At 40.1% G+C, this 17,364-nt stretch overlaps 1 non-coding gene across 1 annotated transcript; it reads left to right on the top strand.

Annotated features, from left to right (window-relative positions):
* The first annotated feature begins 15,761 nt into the window (after positions 1-15,761).
* Positions 15,762-15,833, top strand: TRNAC-ACA (transfer RNA cysteine (anticodon ACA)). The gene has a single exon. It is a non-coding gene; the product is annotated as a tRNA-Cys (tRNA).
* The last annotated feature ends 1,531 nt before the right edge of the window (positions 15,834-17,364 follow it).

Below are 17,364 nucleotides of genomic sequence, written 5' to 3'. Positions count from 1 at the left end.
TTCTTTAAATCAAATTGTCACCTTTCCATGAATGCTTCCCTTATTTTCCCATGGAATTTATAGTTCATATCTCTAAAGCCTGTAACAATTGTGTCTTAGTAATTTAAAATACAATGTACAACTGTATAACTTGTAATATTTGGGTTTATAGAATCTCTTCCTCAATGAATTATAAGCAGTTGAATACAGAGTTTATATTTGATCTCTTTTTGAGTTATTACACGATTTACCTAAACATAGGATGAAATATATGAATAAGAATGACGGAAAATGTTAATATAATTTAGTATTACATTTAATATTGTGGCATACAGAGCTAAGTAAAGACAAATTTAAAGGCTGCGAGAATTTAAGAAATTACTTTAGGTACTTGTTGATTGTCTACCTTTAGGCATTTCAAAAATCAGTTCAATAGGTTAGGTATGGTGGAACAGTTTCTCAGTAATTTACTGCAAATAACAACTGCATCTTAATTTCTGAATGATCTTAATTTCAGCAACAATCCTTTGCAACTCTTTGTTCTTATAAAGAGAGACTTTATCCTCTCTCTGATTCTTAACAGTACATTTAAATTATCTAAACACAGCGGCAGCTGAATGTAGAAAACTATCTTTTTAGACTTGAGCCAAATGCAACAAACAAAAAGGTACAGAAAAATGCTGAAAACAAACATGCAAGATAGTGAGTATGATGCCTCCCATATACAAATTGCCTCGTCTTTTCTCACTTTTGCAATAAAAATATATTCCAAAGCACTATATTTTCATAGAAATCAATACCAAATAATTCTTCAACGTCACTAAGATCTGCTTAATCATAAAAATTCCTCTAAGAAGAGATGATACCATTAAAGAAGAATGTCCCAATTCAGTTACACAACAAACTAGTATTTGAGAGAAAGGAATCATGTCTATCCAGTATCTATTGGATTAATTAGGTGTGGCATCACTGAGGGACAACAGAACTGATGCCTCTAAGCTATAGAGACCAGGATTATACACACCTATATTGCACAGACTCCTCTTCATAAAGAGCTATAATATACATGAGATAATAACAGACAAGTTTTCCCAAATAGGTGTATCTATAGGCCCCTGACAACTTGAAATCAACTCTTTCAGAAGATTATTGACTGGTTCCTTTTTTCACTGCCTAAAGATGGGTACAAGCCTTTCAAGAAAACTGCAATAAGAAAGGAAAAATAAGTATCCATATTCTAAGCAAGATAAAACCAAAACTGATGATTTAAGCAGAACACTGTGAAGTCAAAAAGCATTTGAAATGCAATGAGATGAGAACAGGTCATCAAAAGACCAGGGAGAAGAGTCCCTGGGCAGAAAAGGGCAGAGAAAGGACAAAGGGCAGGGTACATGAAGCCACTGAGAGGTGCGAACCTTCCTTTATCTCTTGAAATTGTGATCAATTCCTAAGGATCAGTTGAGACCAGACTGACAGTTCAGGATCTCTAGGAACCCTAGATACAACTGGAGTCCATATCCACTCTTGAGGTATTTCCCAAGGGCATCTATCAAGCACTGATAAAGACTGGAGGCAGGGCGGAGGACCTGTGTGCCTCCTATAGTGATACAAGTGTGTGAGGTTTACCAAAGGTTGAGTGGTGCTGGGAAAACTGGTCAACCACTTGTAAAAGAATGAAACTAGATCACTTTCTAACACCGCACACAAAAATAAACTCAAAATGGATTAAAGATCTAAATGTAAGACCGGAAACGATAAAACTCCTAGAGGAGAACATAGGCAAAACACTCTCAGACATAAATCACAGCAGGATCCTCTATGATCCACCTCCCAGAATTCTGGAAATAAAAGAAAAAATAAACAAATGGGATCTAATTAAAATTAAAAGCTTCTGCACAACAAAGGAAAATATAAGCAAGGTGAAAAGACAGCCTTCTGAATGGGAGAAAATAATAGCAAATGAAGCAACTGACAAACAACTAATCTCAAAAATATACAAGCAACTTATGCAGCTCAAGTCCAGAAAAATAAACGACCCAATCAAAAAATGGGCCAAAGAACTAAATAGACATTTCTCCAACGAAGACATACGGATGGCTAACAAACACATGAAAAGATGCCCAACATCACTCATTATTAGAGAAATGCAAATCAAAACCACAATGAGGTACCACTTCACACCAGTCAGAATGGCTGCGATCCAAAAATCTGCAAGCAATAAATGCTGGAGAGGGTGTGGAGAAAAGGGAACCCTCCTACACTGTTGGTGGGAATGCAAACTAGTACAGCCACTATGGAGAACAGTGTGGAGATTCCTTAAAAAATTGCAAATAGAACTACCTTATGACCGAGCAATCCCACTGCTGGGCATACACACTGAGGAAACCAGAATTGAAAGAGACACATGTACCCCAGTGTTCATCGCAGCACTATTTATAATAGCCAGGACATGGAAACAACCTAGATGTCCATCAGCAGATGAATGGATAAGAAAGCTTTGGTACATGTACACAATGGAGTATTACTCAGCCGTTAAAAAGAATTCATTTGAATCAGTTCTGATGAGATGGATGAAACTGGAGCTGATTATACAGAGTGAAGTAAGCCAGAAAGAAAAACACCAATACAGTATACTAACACATATATATGGAATCTAGAAAGATGGCAATGATGACCCTGTATGCAAGACAGGAAAAAAGACACAGCTGTGTATAACAAACTTTTGGACTCAGAGGGAGAGGGAGAGGGTGGGATGATTTGGGAGAATGGCATTCTATCATGTATACTATCATGTAAGAATTGAATCGCCAGTCTATGTCTGACGCAAGATACAGCATGCTTGGGGCTGGTGCTTGGGGATGACCCACAGAGATGTTATGGGGAGGGAGGTGGGAGGGGGTTTCATGTTTGGGAACACATGTAAGAATTAAAGATTTTAAAATTAAAAAAAAAAAAAGTAAAAAAAAAAAAAATAAAATAAATTAAAAAAAAAAAAAAGAATGAATGGGAGTACCTGCAGAAGCCCATCTATTCTCTAGATGTTTTGAATATAAGGAAATGATTGGCACAAAACCTCCTGTGTCTTGAATCCTGTTAAAACGCGAAGTAGAAGCCACATGCCAATGGAGGAGTAAGAAGCTTCTCCATGTCCCAGAGCTGACCTTTGTTTGCCACGAGGCAAAGCTGCTCTGATAGAGGACAGAAAACCCTTTCATCCCCCATCCAGGGCAAAGATCAGCTACAATTGGGGAAGTGGCCAAAGTCCCATTTGTGCAAAAGCCAAAAAAAATCAAAACCAGAATCTGTCTCTTTCAAGGCAGTACTCAGCTGCCAAACAGGAAGGGAAAGATGTAATTGCACCCAAGATTGCCCACCTATATGTGACAAAGTTTAACTGGCACCAGGGGAAGAAGCAAGCAGCTCTGCCTGCACTCTCCAGGTGCACTCGGGACCAGGTAGGGATGCTGAGGAAACCCTAGTCCTGAGACTCAGGTGTACAGGACCTGCCTAAGGCTGAGGGTGACGCAGAAGTGAGAAACCTCCTGTTACCTTCATAAATCTTGCACAAAATATCAAGAGACAAAGTTGTTCAGTGTAGCATGGAAAAAGCACCCTTTAGTGATACAAGAGTGCAAGGCCTGCCAAAGGCTGGGGGTGGAGCAGAAACTGAAAAATCCTCTCCTCTGGGACCTAAACCCCATGTGTTAGGCCAGCATAATGGTAGTTCAACCTGGGAGGATATCCATTCGGAAAATGAATGAACCACAACCTTTAGCTCACCGTGTACAAATAGTAACTCAAAATAGGTTCAGTTCAGTTCAGTCAGTCGCTCAGTCGTGTCCGACTCTTTGCGACCCCATGAATCACAGCACACCAGGCCTCTCTGTCCATCCCCAACTCCTGAAGTTCACTCAGATTCATGTCCATCGAGTCAGTGATGCCATCCAGCCATCTCATCCTCTGTCGTCCCCTTCTCCTCCTGCCCCCAATCCCTCCCAGCATCAAAGTCTTTTCCAATGAGTCAACTCTTCACACTCAAATAAAAGAGTTAAAATTTTAAAACTTCTAGAGAAAACATAAATAATTTTTAAAATTCAATAAGAAAAGAATCCAAAGAAGATATACAAATGGCAAAAAAGCACATAAAAGATGCTCCTCGTCTTTAATTATTTGGAAAATGCAATTTTAAAACCAGTATGATACTACTATCCAACTACTAGAATTACTAATATAAAAACACTGGTCTTAATAAGTTTTGGTAAAGAATTAGAAAAAAACTGAAACTCATTTATTGCTAGAGGGAATGCAAATGATACAGTCACTTTGAAGAACAGTTTGGCTTTTTAAAAAATAAAGGTAAACATACATTTACTATATAAATCAGGTGTATATACCCAAGAAAACTCAAAACATACATCCACACAATAACCTGTATGTGACTCGTTGTAGCAGTTTAAAATGTAAATGCCCCAAACTGTAAACAATCCAAATGTCCTTCAACAGGTGAAGGACAAATAAGCAAATTGTGAGTTATCCATAAATGAAATAGTATTCAGAAATTAAAAAGAATAAACTAGTGATATATGTAACAAAATGGATGACTCTTAAAAGCACTATATTAATTTTAAAAGCTAGACTATATAACAATATTATATAACGTTCTACAAACCAATATTATGGGAACAGAAAACAGATGGGCAGTCTCTAGTGACTGGTGATGCATGAAGGAGCCTGACTGCAAAGGGGCATGAAAAGAGCTTTTGGAGTGATGAGAATTCCATATCCTCATTTTGACTGCCATTTTACAACTGTAAGGGTCACCCTGGTGGCTCAGACAGTAAAGAGTCTGCCTGCAATGCAGGAGACCGGGGTTGGCTCTCTGAGTCAGGAAGATACCCTGGAGAAGAGAATGGCAACCCACTCCAATATTTTTGCATGGATAATTCCATGGACAGAGGACCCTGGTGGGCTATAATCCATGGGGTCACCAAGAGCTGAACATGATAAAACCACTAACACCTTCACTTTACAACTGTAAATGTTTGTCAAACATATAAATGGACTTTTGAATGTAAATTATGGCTGAAAAGAAATAGAGAAAAATGAAAAGCTTCCATATTGAACCCTGTGTAGATGGCTGGATGGCATCACTGACTCGATGGGCGTGAGTCTGAGTGAACTCCGGGAGTTGGTGGTGGACAGGGAGGCCTGGAGTGCTGCGATTCATGGGGTCACAAAGAGTCAGACACGACTGAGCAACTGAACTGAACTGAACTAAACTGAACTGAGTCAGGGTTATGAGGGCCTCCTTGGTAGCTCAGCTGGTAATGAATTTGCCTGCAATGCAGGAGACCCCATTCCGATTCCTGGTCAGGAAGATCTCCTGGAGAAGGGATAAGCTACCCACTCCAGTATTCTTGGGTTTCTCTGGTAGCTCAGATGTAAAAGAGTCTGCTTAAGATACAGAAGATCTGGTTCAATCCCTGGGTTGAGAAGATCCCCTGGAGGGCACAGGAATCCACTCCAGTATTCTTGCTTGGAGAATCCCCATGGACAGAGGAGCCTGGTGGGCTATAGTCCATGGGGTCACAAAGAGTCAGACATGACTGAGCAACTAAGCACAGTCAGGGTTACAAACCATTGCAATAGCCGAGCAAAAAATAGTGTTGCATTCATATGTAAGAAGTTGCTGACTGTCCAGCTGTACCTGATATTTCTTGGTCAAAACTTATTCTCACTGGAGATGGACCAGATGCATCCTGACTCCCAAAAGTCTATTTAATTCACGGAAGCAGGTGTGACTTATCTTACAAAACTTTTTCCCAAAAGAAAGAATGAAGGAAATTATCACTACAGGATGTGCAATTGCTTAGAAAACTATAGAAACTAAAGTTTCTATAAAGGAACTACAGAAATAAAAGATAGAAAAACACAGAAGGCTGGTTTGTAAAGTTCTCAGAAAAAAATATAAACAAAGCTTAGAAGTAAACTTCCTTAGCTTTGTTTTTCTTATTATCCTGGGTAAAAATAAATTTCACCCAGCCACCCAGCCTAATTTGGGTGGATGTGTGTGTGTGTTTTAGCAAAACAATTTTTCTAATGTATGTGTCTTCAAGTTCTGTAAAACCCCAAGAATGGAAAGAAGTTGGCCCTAAAGAATAGGTATTTTGTTTTATTAAATTTTTTAATACATTTATAATCAGTTATGGAAGTGATAACTTGGAAAGATGCTGGGAAAGATTGAAGGCAGGAGAAGAAGGGTACAACAGAGGATGAGATGGCTGAATGGCATCACAGACTCGATTGTCATGAGTTTGAGCAAGCTCCGGGAGTTGGTAATGGACAGAGAAGCCTGGTGTGCTGCAGTCCATGGGGTCTCAAAGAGCTGGATGCCACTGAGCAACTGAACTAAACTGATGGAAGTGATAAAGATAAGTGATGGCCTGCATCAATAAAAATATTTGACTCAAAAAAAGTGTTTAAAGAAGACTTGTAAGATAAGCCCTTACCTTTCTGTCGTCAGCCGCTCCTAGCAGGTTTGAGACTGGAAGCTGGGAGATGGAGCTCTGAGTAGCTTTTATAGTCTTTTCTAATGAGGAAGACCCTTCAGATCCTTAATTACAAAAGTACTTACACATTAATTAGCTGAGTTCCAATTAGAGTTGGTTCCAACAAGCACATTTACCATGGGATGTGATGTGGCTAGAGGTGACTGCCAATAAGTGCTTCGGTGGCAGGATTTATTATGCATAGTTCGTATTGTGAACTGCTTTTCAGTATTACCTGATGGACAATAAATACCACTTGCCAAGAAATGCTGATTTGAGCTTATAGATGCCTCACCACATCCCAGAATTAATTTCCAGTTTTCCTTTAACACACCTTTCAACTTCTTACATCTTTGCAGTGTTTTTTTTTTTTTTTTGACAATATTATATTTTTATCATTGGCTTTAATATGAATTAAAACTCTAAACTCACTGAAGAGGCTCCTTCCAGATCTGAGAACCATGATTATATGAGATAAACTCTATTAAAATAAATATGCGCAATGACCAGGTACGTAAATCCACCCAAATGATGAGTAAATCTTTCTGGAAAAAAAAAAAAATCAACTTTCAAAAAGGCTTAAAAAAAACTCTGAATATACATTGTGCATGAAATACACATTTTACATCATTTTGGAAAAATGATCACCTGAAGGAGATTTATATAACTTTGATGTTTTATTCAGGTTATTTTATTTTTTGTGTTTGTTAACCCAGTAAATATATATCTGATTATATTTTGTAATATAAATGCCTGTTTTATAACAAGATGTTTGTGTTTCTTTTTCTTGGTGGGCTCTTAATTTAGCATAGAATGACATAATAAGGAAAAGAAATTACTGTATGAGAATTTATATTTAGAAGTCATTACTAATAAACATAGTCATTATTTATCAATGTCATGGGATGTTTTAAAATGACTTATAGGTCTCTGACAGCCTCATTTTTAACAAATAACATCTTAAGTCGGACATTTAGCTCATCCACAGTGGGATGTGAAAGCGGGTCAGTCGTGTCCAGCTCTTTACAACCCCATGGACTGTGGCCTGCCAGGCTCGTCTGTCCATGGAATTCTCCAGGCCAGAATACTGGAGAGGGTAGCCATTCCCTTCTCCAGGGCATCTTCCCAACCCAGGGATCAAACCCAGGTCTCCCACATTGCAGGCAGATTCTTTACCAGCTGAGCCATCAGGGAAGCTCACTGGAGTGGGTAGCCGTTCTCTTCGCCAGGCAATCTTTCAATTCCAGGGATCGAACCCAGGTCTTCCACATTGTAGGTGGATTCTTTACCATCTGAGCCACCAGAGAAGCCCAAGAGTACCGGAGTGAGTAGCCTATCTCTTCTTCATGGGATCTTCCCAACCCAGGAATTGAATTGGGGTCTCCTGCACTGCAGACAGATTCTTTACCAGCTGAGCTACCAGGGAAGCTTCAATTGGAAAGCACTTTGATTATGCTATATTTCATTCTCTGAAGTCAGTCACTGTGTAGTTATTGATAAAAGTTTCCATTTTTTCTCTTTTGATATTTATTACAGTTTTGTTTATAATGTACAACATTAAAACAGATTAAGTGCTGACAGAGAGTAGCTTTAAAAGATTTGGTACACACACAAAATAGAATATACAAAGGTAATGTATAAATCTATAACTAAAGATATGGCTATATGTTCATGATATATTGCATAGTGAAACAATCAAAGTTATAAAGTAATATGTATAATAAAATACTATTTGGGGAGGAAGAATGTGTTTTTTGCACATGGAGGGATTCAGAGGAAGAATATTTAAAAGAAACAAACACTAAGTTAACAGTGGCCATCATCTGGTTGTATTCTGGGCAATAGTTTCCTCTTTTATTTAAATTTTTTCATTTTTATGATGAAAGTGTAATACTTATAAATCTAACAAATATCTAAAACTCATTAAATCCTTCAATTCAGACTCGATCAAAAGAAAATAATTGGAAACTAACATCCATTTAAAATAAATACAGAAAGCCATATTTTAAATCTGTAAGTGCTAAACATACGCTGAAGGATTTATCAGGATAAGACTGTTCTGCATAACTAATGGCAAAGTCAAGAACGAGGCACAGCAAATATGCTGATTGGAAGAGCATATTTAGGTAAATTAGCATAAAAGGTAAATTAATTACTATATCCACATAAGCACTCCATGACCTTTGGGTAGTTTCATAGAAAGACTCACAGACTAGTACCTGTGAGTTGAATCTTTTCTCCTAATGACCCAGAAAGCTATCTGTTGATCAAAAATAAGGTACAACTCCTACTGTGAAATACAAACCTGAAGCATGTAATAGTAGTAATCATAAAAGCACTTTTTCAGTGTTTCTCTCTATCCCAGGCAGTGTCCTAGATGAAAAGGCCATTTAATCCTCAAAACACTACGATACAGTACTACTATTACCCTAGTTTTTAGATTGAGAAACTGAGAAGCAATTAATCCAAATATAGCTCACCCATGGTACAGAGGATTTAAATTTAGGCAGCCAGAGCCTGTTTGTCAACCACTGTGACATACTACTTATCAGGAGAAAATGAATAGGATATTAACAGAAAAATATCCAGATGTATATATAACTTGGATTTCTATGAGGAACTATTTTGGTGACCTGTGTATAATTGCAGACTACTATTAGGCAACCTCATGTGTTAGTTCTTGGAAGTTTCTGTGCTGGATCTCATAAGTTTTCTCTCTGCCCAGTTACTTACCCAAGGCTCTCATGCGGCTTGCATGTCCCAAGGCTGGATAATCTCCAAGGTCTCCGTTTTGCTTACACTGTCCATGGATACTTTCCACTTTCTGGATATACTCAGCATATGTGGCTTAATAGAATAGTCTTGACAAGCAGAATAAGGAGAGGAAAGAAGGAAACAGTTTCGCCACATCTCCTCTGGAGAAGGTGTCATGAATGTTCTAAGTTCATTGACCATCTCCCATATTTTCTGGTCTTTGCATTGAACCTAGGAGATGAGGAGCATAAGTTCCCTCTATGGCCCCATACGTAAAGGAAATTCTTGAACCTGGCCAACACTTTCCCTGGAGAAAGGCTAATTAATCCTACCATATTTTTACTATTTAATAGGTTTCATATATTAGAGCTCAAGACCAAGTCTGATTGATTTAAAATTGTTAGCCTGGTGAAGTCTGGTCCTTGTGAAATCCAAGCAGCAATACTGATTTAAATAACTGAGATACTTAAAAGATTAAACAACAACACAACTTATATGTATTCTTTTCTCTTTAATTATCTCAACCATTTTATAGTATTTGGGGAAAATATGCATTTAATAATATGAAGAAATTGAAATTAACTTTTGGTATTACCTTTTGACCATTTAATTAATGATTTGTAATGTCTTAGGACCAAATGTTTATAGTCTATGGATATTCTTCAGGCAGGAATAATGGAGTGGGTTGTCATGCCCTCCTCCAGGGGATCTTCCCAACCAAAAGATCAAACCCAGGTCTCCCATGCTGTACGCAGATTCTTTACCATCTGAGCTACCAGGGAAGCCCTAAGCACACAATGTCCTAGCACCAAGTGTTTATAGTATCGTTCAGCTAATGGTTCTGATACATATTCTGTGAACATTCTGGAGACAACAGTTGGAAGGACAAACGTGAATTTCCACTCCTGTGCTGCTGCTTCGTCACTCGGTTGTGTCCAACTCTTTGTAACCCCACTGACTGTAGCCCACCAGGCTCCTCTGTCCATGTGGATTCTCCAGGCAAGAATACTGGAGTGGGTTGCCATGCCCTCCTCCAGGGCATCTTCCCAACCCAGGGATCGAACCCAGGTCTCCCTCATTGTAGGTAGATTCTCTACTGTCTGAGCCACCAGGGAAAGCCCGTTCTCATCCATCAAATTCTCTGCCAATATGTGAGTAGATTCTGTAGCTGGTACAAAGAGAACAAAGAGTGGGGGAAATGTAGCAGCTCAATCAAAGTCTTCCTGTTTCTATTTAATTCTGAACTTGCTATTTTATTATGACCATGCTCAATCACTGATTTCAAACCTGGGTAGAAGTCTCAGAGTCAGAATTATTCTTATTTAGTCACTCAGTTGTGTCTGACTCTTCTGCAATCCCATGGACTGCAGCCCGCTAGGCTCCTCTGTCCATGGATTTCACAGGCAAAAAGACTGAAGTGAGTTGCCATTTCCTTCTTCAGGGTATCTTTCTGACCCAGGGACCAAACTACATCTCCTGCAATGGCAGGTAGATTCTTTACCACTGAGCCATCAGTGAAGGCCAAGAGTTAGAATTACTAGCTCCCTATAGATATCAACTAAAAAAAAAAAAAAAGAGCACAACCTAAAAGCTGAGAAATATGTTTTATTTAGGGAATTACATCTGCTGGGTCATTGAAAAAGCAAGAGTTCCAGAAAAACATCTATTTCTGCTGTATTGACTATGCGAAAGCCTTTGACTGTGTGGATCACAATAAACTGTGGAAAATTCTGAAAGACATGGGAATACCAGACCACCTGACCTGCCTCCTGAGAAACCTATATGCAGGTCAGGAAGCAACAGTTAGAACTGGACATGGAACAACAGACTGGTTCCAAATAGGAAAAGGAGTACGTCAAGGCTGGATATTGTCACCCTGCTTATTTAACTTCTATGCAGAGTACATCATGAGAAACGCTGGGCTGGAAGAAGCACACGCTGGAATCAAGATTGCCGGGAGAAATACCAATAACCTCAGATATGCAGATGACATCACCCTTATGGCAGAAAGTGAAGAGGAACTAAAAAGCCTCTTGATGAAAGTGAAAGAGGAGAGTGAAAAAGTTGGCTTAAAGCTCAACATTCAGAAAACGAAGATCATGGCATCTGGTCCCATCACTTCATGGCAAATAGATGGGGAAACAGTGGAAATAATGTCAGACTTTTTTGAGGGGGCTCCAAAATCACTGCAGATGGTGACTGCAGCCATGAAATTAAAAGACGCTTACTCCTTGGAAGGAAAGTTATGACCAACTTAGCCTATTCAAAAGCAGAGACATTACTTTGCCAACAGAGGTCCGTCTAGTCAAGGCTATGGTTTTTCCAGTGGTCATGTATGGATGTGAGAGTTGGACTGTGAAGAAAGCTGAGCGCCAAAGAATTGCTGCTTTTGAACTGTGGTGTTGGAGAAGACTCTTGAGAGTCCCTTGGACTGCAAGGAGATCCAACCAGTCCATTCTGAAGGAGATGAGTCCTGGGTGTTCTTTAGAAGGAATGATGCTGAAGCTGAAACTCCAGTACTTTGGCCACCTCATGCTAAGAGTTGAGTCATTGGAAAAGACTCTGATGCTGTAAGGGATAGAGGGGCAGGGTGAGAAGGGAACGACAGACGATGAGATGGCTGGATGGCATCACTGACTCGATGGACGTGACTGAGTAAAGTTGGTGATGGACAGGGAGGCCTGGAGTGCTGCAATTCATGGGGTTGCAAAGAGTCGGACACAACTGAGCGACTGAACTGAACTGATAAACCGGGAAGACAGCCTCTTAAGATAGTTCTGAGCAACTGTTTTAAAGTGGTAAGGGCTGCTGCTGCTGCTGCTAAGTCGCTTCAGTCGTGTCCAACTCTGTGCGACCCCATAGACGGTAGCCCACCAGGCTCCCCCATCCCTGGGATTCTCTAGGCAAGAATACTGGAGTGGGTTGCCATTTCCTTCTCCAATGTATGAAAGTGAAAAGTGAAAGTGAAGTTGCTCAGTCGTGTCTGACTCTTAGCTACCCCATGGACTGCAACCTACCAGGCTCCTCCATCCATGGGATTTTCCAGGCAAGAGTACTGGAGTGGGGTGCCATTGCCTTCTCCAAGTGGTAAGGGAGGAGTCAAGATATATAGGAGTTTTTGCTGGAGGAAAAAGAAAGTTTGAACATCAAAAGATTAGTGCTAGTCAGAAAAACCAGACATTTCAAGTTAATGATTTTAGAGTTTTTCTATGTATGGGAAGATGCAAGTGTCTAGGCTCACTGAAATTATTCCTCTACCCTGTATTCCCCTCAGGGTACATCTCTGGCAGCAGCAGCAGAGTTTGATGGTTTGGTGGCATGCAGCATTCTTTGCTTACTGAAATGATAGTCAACGTTTTTTGGTTCACACAGATAAAATGCAAAATCTCTGGAGCAAGAGTTACAGCACATTGTGTTGTTGTCTGTGTCTCAGCTCTCCCCTATGCTTTCAATTTTACTCCTTTCTCAAGGTCAGTATACAACAAAATACTTAGCTTCAAAGATATCACAAGAAATCTGTACGCCAATACCTAAGTGACTTGAGCTTTTTCTCTTTTTTAATGCAAAAAAGCATTTGAAGTCTGCATTCTTTGATAGCCTCGCCCCTAGATGATTGAGCAAATTTGTTGATAAAGCAGAATCCTTACATTTGAATATCTTATGGAATAAATATAGGACAGATCAACTTTTTAAAAAGAAATTATGCTTTTTAAAGAATTTGAGATTTTCTCAATGACAAACACTCTTTGATCTTTGGGGTGGTAGAAATAGTCATTAAAAAGTGAAAGTAGGTTAATTCACACTGCAATAGTTCTTAGTTGACTGACTCACTCTTATTCAGTAAGGGGTAATGATTACAATTAAATAATAATCCAAAATTTCCACCTTCAAGCTGTGCGTTTGTCCTAAGGCTGTTGCTGAACAACAAAATTGCCTCAGGTGACTGTGCCCTGTGCATGGAATTATTTTCAACAGCCTGAAGCATAACAGAATGTTTTATGTGACAAGTTCAAGAAATGTTTCTTATCAGACGTCACAGAAGTCACTGTTTACCTCTGTTGCCAATCTGATCTGTCTGGTATAAATTTTTTTTTTAAAAAATAAAAACTTTCATTATACATGCTCTGCTTCTTGCAGATACAGTGTCAAACTAACACACAAATAAAATTTCTTTTTAAAGCATGAACACCTTAATTTTCACGACCTTCATCCAGTTGAGTCGTAGACATTTACTAGCTTCTCCAGGATTATTATCCACTTTGACAAGAGACAAACCTTGTCAAAGGACATGAACTAAACAATTACAATGACAGGTAGCTAAAAATGACATTTTGTTAACTCCTGAAAAATACTGGTGTGATGCTTGGCCATATTCAGAAATATAGCAGCACAGTTTGGAAGAATCATTTAAATATTGACTGTACTCTGAAACTATAGAATGCCTTTCCTCAGAAATCTCAGAGTATATCCAAGTTTAAACCTGTTCAAACTAGAATAACAATGGGGCTAACAACTGAGAATTACCAGAAGCCCAGAGGCATGTGTGCTGTTTTCTTCATTTGCGGGCAGGTGATTGACCTCAGGGTCTATCAACCACACAGAGTACAGAAAGCACTAGGCAGCATCATCTGAAAGAAACTGAGTTTGTTAAGCTCCTTGCTATGACTGGTGTCAACTAAACTATTTTAATCTTATCAATTCATCATGCATTTATTCAAATGTATACTGAGAAAATATCTATGAGGGAGGAATCTGGTTGACTTGGTAGTTTTCACTGTCAAAGTTTTCCATAGTGAGTTGGCATGTCAGCTCATGATAGCTAACAGCATACTTCCATAAGTTTTTCTAGCAGAAATAAAAGTAGGGAATAAAAAATAATGAAAGGAAAAGGAAACATGCAAAAATAAAATGGAGACGAGTTAGAATGGAAATTGGTACTAAATACCAATGGAAATTGGTATTAAATTTGTGATGACACATTTGGAAATTAAAAAAACCAATTTACCTGGTTTCCTCAATGATTTTCACATTCAAACTCTGATTTTTTTTTTCCCCTGTTTCTCTCTCTGTTCAGTCTTTTTCACTGAATGAAGTCCATGTAGATTTTAAATATTATGTGCAACCAAAAGTCACAGCAGGCTCCAAGGAGAGGGCATGAAGCACAGAGGTTATCTGAAGTTGGTGGGGAAAGGTGGGGAAAGGACTAAAATCAAGGATATAACAATAGATACTTTATCTGATGAGCAAGGAAACCTTTTAGTAGCAACAAGTTCAGGTAGGAAAATGGTGGGATATTTCATTCGGTAAATATGAGACAACTTTTAGAGCATTTGTTCCCCTATGGTGACTTACACCTCCTCTACTATATTAGTCTTCCACTGTTATAACAAATGACTACAAGTGTTGTGGCCTAAAGCAACATCCATTTACTGTCTGACAACTGTAGGTCAGAAGTCCACATATACTGTGGCTCAATGGGGTCATCTGCTTAGAGTCTCAAAGCCCAAAATCAAGATGTGCACAAGACTGGTTCTTTTCTGGAGACTCTGGGGATAAATCCTGTTAGGACCAAACTGGAGCCAGCTCAGGCTCTAAGGGGCAGGCTAGGCCTGAGGTTTAGTCTCTAGGAAAGCTGAGGCACTGGGAACTCCCGCAGACAGTGTAGCTAGACCAATCAGAAAAATCCCCGTAGCCTCCCACCCGCGCCAGACCCGAGCCAATCCAGATAGGGATGCGAGGTTTAAAAGTCCCGCGCGTGCGTACCAATCAGCTATGCTGTTACAGAAACAAAGAACCGTCTGTATAAAACTAGATGTGATTCAGAGCTCGGGGCTCTTGTCGGATTCCACTATGCTGGATGAGACCTGGGCCCTGGCTCGAGCTAGCAATAAACCCCTTTATGCTTTTGCATTGCTGTGGACGTCTTATTCTCTCCGTCTGGGGGACTCGGACTCTGGGCATAACAATCCAAGCTCTTTTACATTGTTGGCTGAATACAGTTCCATGCTAAGGAACTGAATTCCTGACCCTTGCTGCTGTCCGCAGCCTGTCTTTGCTCCTAGAGTATGCCCACATTTCTTCTCATGCCTTCCACTGACATCCTCTAAACACCAGCTGGAGGGCTTCTCAGGTGGCTCAGTGGTAAAGAATCCACCTGCCAATGCAGGAGATGCAGGTTGAATCCCTGGGTGGGGAAGACTCCCTGGAGAAGGGATTGGCAACCCACTCCAGTATTCTTGCCTGGGAAATCCCATGGACAGAGGAGCCTGGAGGGCTACAGTCCATGGAATGGACTTGGCAACTAAACAGCAATACTGGCAGGGTGAGTCCTTCGCACACTTCAAATGTTTTGACTCCTGACAGATTCCTCTGAGTCCAGCCAGAGAACTTTACTTTTAAGAGCTCATGTGATTAGAATGGGTCGACCCAGATAATATAGGATAATCTAACTGTTTTAAAACTCAAAACCTTCCCTGAGCTTCCCTTATGGCTCAGATGGTAAAGCGTCTGCCTACAATGCAGGAGACCCAGGTTCGATCCCTGGGTTGGGAAGTTCCCCTGGAGAAGGAAAGGGCAACTCATTCCAGTATTCTTGCCTGGAAAATCTCATGGACGGAGGGGCCCGGTAGGCTACATACAGTCCAAGAGATCACAAAGAGTTGGACACAACTGAGCAACTTCACTTCACTTCACCTGTTTTAAAACTCAAAACCTTACTTACATATGTAAATTCCCTTTGCCATGCAATGTGACATATTCAACAGGTCTCAGGGATTTGGCCAAGGCCATCTTTGTAACACAACTATCCAGCCTACCATATGCACCCTTGCAGATTCCCTTGGTTGCCTCCTTCTTTCTCTCTTTGTCAGTGTCCTTCCTATTCAGGCTGCCTTTCCCTCTTAGGACTAAAGTGAAACACCACTGGCAGCCATTGATGTCAGGCTTCCTGTGTGACTACTGAGGACCCATATGATGTAATTTGAAATGTGAGGAAGTGTATTCCTCATAGGCAACATCTTTCTAGGGAAGTACACCTGATCTACCTGCTAAGTGACTCCCTCAGTTTCTACCAGCCTCTTGGGAAGTGACAGCAGAATGATAAAAGACCAAGTCACATTGCTTCATGTCTTTATTTGCTTCATATCCTTTTTTATTATGGCATATCCTTGCCACTCTGGGTTTCTACCTCCCAAATAAATCATTAACTCTATAGTCTTTGCCTACGGCTCTACTTCCCAGAGGACATTGATGAGACTTTAAAAAAAAAAAAAAACTGTTCCCTGCAGAGAAGTGAACTCTAGTAAGGCAACATTTGACCAACTGGCCAAAATTGACTGGAGGGGCCTTGATAGAATTCCTTGCTCCCAGAAGTATAAAATTGAATTGATAAATACTAATCTCAGTCTCTGTTTACAGACAAAATTGAGGTTCTGCAGGTCATCATATGCACTATAAAGCAGAGAAGGTCAGCCTGCTAAGAGTGAAACATAAATAAAATAGAGATGCAGAGATTAGAGACCAGATCTCAGAGAAATGGACTGACTCACAAACAAATGGAATGCTCACCTTTGTTCCACATCAATTTTCAGTTTCTCTTTTCAAGCCCTTAGGATGAGATGCACTTGTATCCTCACAATGATTTCCTCCTCTTACATGGTAATAGTTTGAAATGTGGTTTTGCTATCTGTAACCAAAGAGCATTCCAGTTATTGTTACTATGTACTGCTAAGTCGCTTCAGTCGTGTCCGACTCTGTGAGACTTCAGAGACAGCAGCCCACCAGGCTCCCCCATCCCTGGGATTCTCCAGGCAAGAACACTGGAGTGGGTTGCCATTGCCTTCTCCAATGCATGAAAGTGAAAAGTGAAAGTGAAGTCACTCAGTCGTGTCCGATTCCTAGCAACCCCATGGACTGCAGCCCACCAGGCTCCTCCATCCATGGGATTTGCTAGGCAAGAGTACTGGAGTGGGTTGCCATTGCCTTCTCCTAGACCATCCCAAACCTTCATGGTATGAAACAGCCATTTTATGATGCTCATAGATGCTGCAGGTCAGGCATTTGGACAGGGCACAGTGAGGACTGC

The sequence above is a fragment of the Capricornis sumatraensis genome, chromosome 6 (genome assembly GCF_032405125.1).
Source record: "Capricornis sumatraensis isolate serow.1 chromosome 6, serow.2, whole genome shotgun sequence".
NCBI lineage: Eukaryota > Metazoa > Chordata > Mammalia > Artiodactyla > Bovidae > Capricornis > Capricornis sumatraensis.
Note: the sequence above shows the minus strand (reverse complement) of the source record. Positions and strands in the feature narration are given on the sequence as shown.